Below are 9,927 nucleotides of genomic sequence, written 5' to 3' on the forward strand. Positions count from 1 at the left end.
CACATGTGGGGGCTAGACATCATGGGACCATTCATCCCACAAAAGAAAACATGACTCAAATATGTCCTAGCAGCCACAGAATACTTCACCAAGTGAGTTTAAGCAATCCCACTAGTCCAAGTCAAGGAAGTCAACATCATCAACTTCATGTGGACCAATATCATCACAAGATTTGGTCTACCCCACATCCTTGTCATGGACAACGGAACCCAATTTGCTGGCACACAAGTCAAGGATTTTTTACAAAAATGGCGCATCACTCAAGCATTTTCTACACCTAGATATGCACAAAGCAATGGTCAAGCAGAGGCCACAAACAAGGCCATCAAAGAAAACCTCCAAAAGAAGTTGGAGAGCAAGAAAAGTCAATGGCCAGAGCAACTCGAGAACATTCTATAGGCATACATAACAACAGCCAAAGCCAGTACAAATGAGTCTCCTTTTACACTTTCCTTCGGAACAGAAGCAGTAATACCATCAGAACTCACACTCATAACCACACGTTCTGACATTGTCGAGTCAGGAGACAATGACACCATCTTGGCAAAAGAAGTAGATCTCCTAGAGGAACGAAGAGAAACAGCTGCAATTTCCCTAGCTCGGTACCACCAAACGATCCAACGATCTTACAACAAGAAGATCGTCCCAAGATCTTTTCAAGTTGGAGACCTAGTCTTCAAAAAGACACTAGCTCCAGCCAAACTCAGCCTAAAATGGGAAGGCCCCTACATTGTTGACAAAGTCATTGGAAATGGCGCACACTGGATCAAAACTCAGCTCGGTGATATGCTTCCCCGACCTTGGAATACAGCTTTCCTAAAGCGATTTTATCAATAAGTTTTTTTTTTCTCTCTCTCTCCAGCTCATAAGTCGATATGAATAAAATTTCATCAACATTTCAAATACTAATGTCATTTTTGCATTACATGAGTACAATGCATCTCACACTGCGCAACCCGACCTAGGGCATCACAATATCAGGTTGTACATCAAAGGCGGAGTCTACAACGACTCAACTACAACCACGCAGTGGTTAAATATCAATCAATTCAAACAAGGTCCCCCAAAAGGACCCTAAATCAACTTAACACCAACGACAGGGTTAAGTATGATTCAACTGTAATTGCGACTCAAAGTCCAATTATCAGACAGATACAATCTAGGGGACCCCCAAAAGGACCCCAAGTTAACTTACGACCTCAAAAAGGGTTTAAGTTAGACTCAACTATAATGGCCATTCAAAGGCTAATTATATCAATCAGAAGTCCCCCAAAAGGAACGACTCAGGGCATACACCTTGGGACAAGACGAAGCCTATGTGCCAACTACGCAAATATATTAGGTCGTACACAAACGCTTTACGACCTGTAACAATCAGACGACCTAGCAAAGTCAAGTGGTTCATCAGTACAACTACTATGCAACACAGGTCGTCAAACAACAAATTAAAAGCAACAAAAGCAATCACATGCATGCTTCAAGCCAATTCCAACAAGTAAGTAATTTAAATATTTCTACTTACATACAATTTTGGTTAGATACATGAGGCCCCCATGTTATCCCAGAAAAACGACCTCAGTATCCCCATCGTAAAAATATATAGTATCAATATCAACTCAGACAAAAAGAGAATATTGTTCAAACACTTTACCACATCATAAATAACCAACAAACACAAGAAGATCAGTTAACAAACGGAAGATTCTCCACATTCAAATACTCCAGTGGTCCACCCTCTCCACCTACTGGGCCACTAGCTGGATCAGCAACAACTTCATGAACATCCAAAGAAACAACAGGAGGCATAACTGGAGGAACAGCTGGAGCAGCACCTAGATCGGTTGGCAGGTCGATCGTCTACTATCATCTACATCAGTATCTTCAATAGACACTATTGCAGCCCCACTTTCAACTGACATCTTCAGGAGCTCATACCTACGATCTAGATCCAGATAATCGTCTACTAGAACGTAAGTATCACCACCCTCCACCAAATCAACCAGGTTGTTATATTCAAGTCACATTTCAAAGAACGGCCCGCCTTCTTGCACTCGGCGATCCATTCTTTGAACCTCGGCTTTTTGCAGAGTCAAGAGAGGGTTGCAACAAATCCACTTTCCCACCCAGCTCTTGCACCTGCGACCTCAGCCCTCTCCAGGCCTCCTGTTGCTCGACCGCCAGTTTGCCATAAGCTTGCTTGCTGGCATCCAGCTCCTTCTTGTACAGATCAGAGAAAGAGGCCATCTCCCTCAACTTCCTGTACATTGCCCGAACCTAACAAAAAATAATAATAAGATTAGATTGGACCAAAATCGACAAAGCCCAAAGAAAACAAGCTCAGAACGGAAGAACACGCACATAGCACATCGACCAATCCATCTCCTTCAGGCTCACCTCCAGACTCTTACCATCCAGCTTGCGCCTATCCCCATCAAGCACAATACTCTCCCCAACAACCAATGTGGACTTGAAGCTACAATTCCCATTCTCCACAAACTTCCTCAGCCCACTAACAGGGTCTTCATACATAACTAGCCTATCCAGAATGTCACTTCCACTCTTCTTACTTGGGTCCACACTCCCTGACCTCTTGCACTGCTGAGCAGCAGGCTTACCCTCAACAACCTCCTGTTTACCACAGGCCTCAACTACCCCAGTGTCAACAGCCAAATCAATCAAATTCATTTTCTTCAAAGAGACCCGACCTGAAGAAGTACAACCTTCATCAACCATAGGTCGTTCCCCAGCCTCAGTTCGGGACCTCTAAGCCCCCACCCCCCCCGACTCAACCACTTCGGAGCGTCTCTTCAGAATAGGCCTCCGGAATGAAGTGGGAGCATCACCCTCTCCACCAGCAGCAACACCACCAGCACTTCCAGCACCCGCATCTCCAGAGGAGAAGCAGTTGGATGCAGAACGATCTGCATCACCAGAGGAGAAGCGGTTGGACGCAGAGCGTCCTCCATCCCCCAGCTTAGAATGTTGGGATGCCAAAGGATTCACATCACCCAACTCAGAGCGTCTGGATGCAGAATGGCTTTCAGTAGCTCCGCCAGCCGTCCTAGCTGCCCCAGAACGGCTATCACCAACCCCTCCAGCCCTTTTCACTCCAGAAATAGGTGCTTTTTTCTGGCTCTCCCTCTCCATGATAGAATCCGAGCTAGAATCAGAAAGAGCAACCGCAACCTTGCAAGCCCTTGCCTTTTGCTCTAGCTTCTTCCAGTTGATCTTCTCTCCTCCACGCCTCTTAAAATAATGTGCAACCTCCCCTAACAAAGCTCGCTTCTCCTCCAAACTCAAACAAGCAAACCTTTCAATAACACCGTCCTTAGTAAAAAAAATGGATAAAAATCTCTGCAAAAACAAAACAAATAAATCATAACGTCCAAAATATTATTTACCATGCACACAATACGACCTAGAACCAACGACCTACCAGGCAACTTGTACAACACGATTTTCAATCTCCAAACCAAGAGGACAATATCTACCCACAACCAACAACGGCCTACGCCCCCACGATAACAGGAGATTTCCCTTTACCGACCTAAAAACTGAAATCCAGGGCACCCGACCTCCTCACAACAAAGTGCTCCAACACATCTGATAAACAAATGTTATAGCCCCTGTCATTCAACAAATCCAAAACATGGTAAATCCTCCAACTATTTCCTACGAACTGACAAGGGGTTTTCTCCAAAAAGTTCAACACCTCCACAGTAAGATGGGAGAAAGGCAACCTCATCCCAGCCTTCAACTGTCCATAGCAAACAACTACTCCTCTATCCCAAGGAACATAGTTATTTCCATACAAATTCATCTCCCCACCTAGGTCGTACATGGCCAGCAGGTCGGCCTCCACCCAGCCAAACTCCTCCCTCAAAGAAGCATAACAATCTTCATACCTAGGCCTCCTCACATCCTCAGCCCTCGTCTCTGACAGTAGAGACGACGAAGCATCATCACCACTACAAACCCTCTCCTCAACTTCTTCACCACTTACCATTCTCTCTCTCCATTCATCAATTTCAACTTCACCACTCAAGCTATCACTGGTAGCAGACATTACGAGTTCTAAAATTAACAAAAGAGCAAAGTTTGCAAGATCAAAAGACGTACCTGATACCGAAGATGGAAAAAGGTTTTTCTTTTCTTTTTTTCTTTCGCTCTGGTTTTTTTTCTTTGTCTAGAGTGAGAAATGAGAAAACGAAATCCTTAGCAAGTCAAAAACCCCTCAACTGCCCAAAACCTCGAGAACACAAAAACGTTTCGTGTTCCCAAAACCTAAATCATTACTCGCCCACAAATCGCCGTAATTTCGGGCTCACGAATCTAGCCCAACAGTTCTCGCACATTCCCCAAAACCTAAATTCAAAACGAACAGTTGTCAGACATGTGCTTTCGAACTTTACTTTTTAAACCGTTCTTTTTCCACGCAACAGCTATCCAACAAACGAATCAAAAAATAAAAGGGGATGTGTAAGTACCCTCCGTTCTACACTACAGTACACGTGTCCATATACCAGGTCGTCCTACTTCAGCTCGTCCCACACCATCAGATCGTAAAGCAAATATGGAAAATCAGCTCAAACATCTATAAATAGAAAGAGATGAACTACGTAAGGCTTGATTCAAATTTACCCCAAGAAACTTGATACGTAGACAACTCTTATCCCAAAAAGAGTACAGTCATTTTCTATCATCCAAATCATCAGGTCGTTGTCCAGTTAACACCAACATCTACATATAGCTAAAGGTATTGCAACTTGCAAGTACAAGTCCAATACGAATCACACTGTAGCAAACCTCATACTGCCTGACTTGACTTCGATTTACAACGCCAATATAACCAAGGTGAAGAGGAACCACTTTCCCAAGTAAAAAATTAAGGGCATTAGTCCCTCTGTTCATTATATCCACAACTGAAAATAGAATAAGATGCTTATCTAGTTTTCTAGAAGCACGGACTTAGGAAAACATAAAAATGTAAAATTTGTATGTGATTCTAGAATAAATGAAACCAAATGTATAGCTAGCTAGCTATACATTTTTAGAGATGTATGGTCTACATGTAAAACGTATAATTTTTATAGCATGCTCAGTATACTATCCGTGGTTGGAGTTTTGGTACATACTTTGCTGTACCATTGTGGTTTCTATTGCTTTGTTCAATGCTTTGGTGTTATATTTAATAATTGTTTTCCTTGTAGGCTGATGATCTTTCTCTCTCGGAGTTGAAGCGATTCCATGGGTTATAATGTCTGAGGTACTCATTCCTTCCATGCCATGTATGCTGAAAAACTTTCTCTGGCCCTTCTTGGACTTCTAGGAACGTGAATCTTTCAAGTTTTTGATAAAGATATGTAGACTTCTTCCATCAAGTAAATCTTTTCCTATTCCCAGTGACCACGCCATCTCGTGGAAGGGATGTTTGAGATGATTATTTCCTCAAGCTTCGTTTTGAGCAAACCATTTAATAATTCTTTAGATGTAAGTATGTAACGTTAAAACAAATTATCATGTCTTTTTTCAACAGATCTGGTGTAGTGTAGTATTGCTAGTATATCATGAAAAAGGTGATATTCATTTGCATTGTAGCCACTAAAAGCAATCAATGTCTCTCCCGTTCATCCCTTTTTAGCCCACCAATATCATCTTGGTTTCTTCTTCAATTTTGGTTTGGGTCTTTAAATGAGAACGTTTGGTTTGGTTTTGCAGATTTATATCGCAATTTTGTTGAATCCTTGTTGCTTGATCAGAGGTATAATTATCACTTTTAATTTTTTAGCTTCATTTTGTTTTTCTTTAATGTACACACCCTTTTGTTTAAAAACAGGACCAAAATACCATCTGTAGACTATAACAAAGACATGAGTGATTGTTTTAAACACTCTGAAACCACATCTAGATATGCTAGAGTCTAAACCATATCTAACTTAGTGCTTTGACTCTTGAGAACGTTTATTTTTCTTCTAGTATTCCAGTCACATTTGCTATAGCATATGCAAAATCTGTATTTGTGACACGTTGATAAACTTAAACTTTGAGATCATCTTAACAAGCCACAAATAAATGGAGCAGTATTTTTGTTGAATTGTGTTGATCGACCTGTGTGGCAATGTATTCAACACATCCACTTTTTAAAAAAATGGTGCTTGAACTCCTTGTTCTCTTTGTTCCATTTTCAAGGTTGATGTCTTTTTATGAACTTAAGTCGGGTATGTTCTTGCATTATCCACACCATCTTGTAATTCATTTCTTAACATCCAAAGTATACATCTTGACTTGCATAAAGCCCGAATAAAGGATGAGGGAAAAGGAAAAGGAAAATGGTGGCGATTTGAAGGACTATTGAAACATAGGTATGTCGAAATACATGTATTGGCTATTCCCACCTCACTTTGTTTATTTTTACAAGTTCACCTCACTTTCATGGAAATTCTGGTAATGCAAGTTTTTATGATATGAGGCAGGGTTTTGATGGGTTCAGATCTGGTGCACTATGGTCTGACTGGTTGAAATCCCCAAATGGACAGAGGTCATTGACTCCGTTTTCTCCACAACCAGTCAACTTCCCTGGACCATTTGATCGTAATGCTGGAATGGTATGGTTCTTACCTATTCACCTCTATTTAATGTATATGCTTCTGTTGCGTATATTGTAAAAATGGTTCCCTCTCATTTAATAATTCCCAAAGACCAACCATTGATATTGAGATCCTTAAAGATTTCAAACGTAAGAACCTGCTTGAATGGAATTCTCCCTATAAATGACCATTAGGCTGTTAGCCTCTGAAACATGTTATTATATTACCCGGATCAGATTTGGTGGTACTTCCATGAGCAACAAAATAACATCAAGGTGCTTGATTCTGTTAAGAACCACTAGTTTCCAGATTGTGTCATGTGTTATATGATTATATCAGGTACTCTTTGATATAAGAACTAGCCTTTAATAGAAACCATGTACTTATATGATTTCTGAATTAGAAGCCATGTGTTCACTATCATTGTTATTTGCCTTTATCTTTCTCCTTGTGATGATTCTATACATGAAATAAAATGCTCCTATGAGTGAATTCTTGTACTGTCTTGCATTTTCATGAAAGATACTTATGTTTTTTTCTTTGTTGCTCAAGTAAGATTTGAAAAGGCTGAAATGTTCAGAACTATAAGTACTCGGAAGACTTAGCTCCTTCTTAGCATCCACTCCCAAGACTTGAGTAGAATGATTTTATTCTCGTCAGCAAAGGCTTCACCTGTTGTGCTTTATCATTATATTAGGAGTATATGATTGTAAAACAGGCTTTGTATTGATTCAACTATTTTATAATGTTAATTGTATCACACTTTAACTTATATTCGATTTTTAAGCAATTCTAGTAATGAGTTGCCTCCTATTGTTTTGGTTCATGGAATTTTTGGATTTGGTAAAGGGGTATATGCCTTGTAATCTTTATATCTTTGTAAATATGTTAGGCTAGAAGATGGAAAATCCTTGAGACCGTTGTCTGCTACAGTTATGTCGCTTAGGCGTCATAATCTATACTTGGCTTGATATATCTTGGTTCAAGACACTATGGCTTTGGGTCCGACTACTTCAAACTTATATATTTGTTTGTTTCTTTGATTTTCATGGTTCGTGCTTGTTTAAAAAATTATACGTAGTGTTTAGCATTAACTTGTATGAATGGATGATTAACATTATATACCTAGCATGTTTGTTTTCGAGATATTGGTTAATTCAATCCTTGGCTTTGCGAGCTTTCTTTTATATATCTTTCAGGATAATTAATGAGGTGTAGGATGGTTATGGTGATTGGTGGTTATTTGTAGGTGTAAGACCTTTGTTAGGTGATTGGTGGTTATTTGTGGATTGCCGGTGAAAAGATCAAAGAATTGAAATATCAATTATTTTTATTTTTAAAATGAATTTGCCACGGTCTATAGTCGTCGCAAAAACATCAGATTCCACGAACCAAAACTGTAGGTAAAACTGACCTTTTCCCACGAACCAAAACTGTAGGGAAAAGTGACATTTTGCCACGGATTATCCAACGGTTTCTGTCGTGGCCATACCGACGGCAATAGCTGCCGCAAAGACCGTCGCTATTGGTAGGTTTTACCCACGGTCATGGCTGTGGGTAGATTATTTCCGTCGCACAAAAAACCCACGGTCCTGCGACGATCCAAAATTGTGGGAAAAGACATTTTCTCACGGTTTTGGACCATGGGGTATAACCTATTTTCTTGTAGTGCCTTGTTGCATATCGCACTCTGCGAAACAAGATTAGTATAACTTATAATAAATCACTCATTTGTGATCTTAGTTTTTTCTCTTGTCCTTACTTGAGGACAAACAAGATGTTATTTGGGGGTGGTGATATGCTCCCAAATATGTATTTTATTACCCATATATTGTTGCATTACATTCCTTTTTACGCTTAACGAAAAGGCAACTCATAGCTTTTATTGTCTTTTTCAGGTTAAGGAGTATTTCAGACCACTTATCATAAAAGCTGCGTCTGAGCACCAAAAGAAGTCTTAATCACGCTTATTATGAAGACCAAACGCTATTATGGAAAAGTGTTGAAAAGTCAAAGTCAAATGTCAAATCCCTCAACTCATAAGACCAGAGATGGAGTCTCTTATCTCAAAATATGACATTCTTCCAAAACCTACATTGGTCAAGAAGAAATCAAAAAGCAAAAGCAAAATCAAAAGTGAAGTATGAGGTGTCTAATTTGTAATGGAGAATGACAAATTTGTAAAAGGCAAAAGTAGGGGTATATAACCTAAAAGTAAGGGAGAGAAAAATCATCTATAGTCTTAGGATCCAAACCATTTTGTTTGTTTAATTTCTTATCTAGTTTTTCAATTCAAGTTTTTACTTTATTGTTTGTTTTATTTCTTTTCAATCAACTTGTTATTTTACTTGTTTTTATTTCAATCTTCAATCTTATATTGTTGTTCTTATTTCAAGTTTTAATCAATCTTTCCTTCAATATTTTCAAGTCGTTTCAATACCAACAACTAAAGCTTTCAATATTTTCATTAGCTTAAAACCAATCTAATCCATACAAGAGTCTACCTTTCTTCTTCACAACTCCCACACTCAAACTCTAAACAATTTAGGATGAACCTCACTTCTAAACAAATTCTTTTGAAGTTACCACCACTAGCTAAAACTTCAGTAAGGATGGGGAGATTCCCCGTTGAGATATTGCAGCTCCGTTGTCATGCTCTTTATATCTTTAGGCCGGCAGCAGCGCCATTTGATAAGCATAAATTTGTTGTTATGTATGCAAGACACAACACTAAACCTACACTTGTATCAATACCTTGCTCACAAAATTATGTTGTCGTATATTTTGAGCAAGAATTCGTACCCATGCCTAAACACTGGAGCATGTATGACTACGGTGCTGAATTGACTCTAAGGAAATCTATGTGAAATGGATTTGTATGGGAAGATTTTACTCTATATTTAAAATACAATTAAATAGAAATTACAATCATAAATTTAAAACTAAATTTACTTAGAGAAGATAGAGAGAGAATTGTGGAGGATTGACTCCACTCATGATTTGATCAAAGAACTATGTATCGGACATATTTTTCATTGCATCTCTAATTCTCATTGGGTTTATAGACAAACCCAAAGTCGGATTCGAGTTTCAGTCCCTAAGCTAACATGTTGAACTTACCTCTAAGAACAACCTGTTAGCATAAGGAATTGAAATGATATTTCATCTTTGAAATATCCATTCAACTCCTAACCTGTCAGTGTATCTAGTGTTTATTGGAATTTAGATTTGGCTAAGATTGAGTCGCGCGCGCTACTCTATTTGAAGATACAAACTCCTAATTTGAACGGATGCTACCATGTTACAGTAGGAAGCAATTACATGCTTGATCGTGCTGGGC

At 39.3% G+C, this 9,927-nt stretch overlaps 1 long non-coding RNA gene across 3 annotated transcripts; it reads left to right on the top strand.

Moving 5' to 3' along the window:
- The first annotated feature begins 4,841 nt into the window (after positions 1 to 4,841).
- On the top strand, positions 4,842 to 8,974 carry LOC147515908 (uncharacterized). 3 transcript variants are annotated; one of them, XR_015210822.1, is made up of 6 exons: positions 4,842 to 5,127; positions 5,211 to 5,266; positions 5,719 to 5,761; positions 6,296 to 6,362; positions 6,474 to 6,605; positions 7,140 to 7,413. It is a non-coding gene; the product is annotated as an uncharacterized LOC147515908 (long non-coding RNA). The 3 variants fall into 3 exon arrangements; XR_015210823.1 differs by having other exon boundaries at positions 4,876 to 5,127; positions 7,144 to 7,413; XR_015210824.1 differs by lacking the exon at positions 7,140 to 7,413 and adding an exon at positions 8,486 to 8,974 and having other exon boundaries at positions 4,988 to 5,127.
- Positions 8,975 to 9,927: the final 953 nt, after the last annotated feature.

Source organism: Coptis chinensis, chromosome 2 (assembly GCF_015680905.1).
Source record: "Coptis chinensis isolate HL-2020 chromosome 2, ASM1568090v1, whole genome shotgun sequence".
Lineage (NCBI taxonomy): Eukaryota > Viridiplantae > Streptophyta > Magnoliopsida > Ranunculales > Ranunculaceae > Coptis > Coptis chinensis.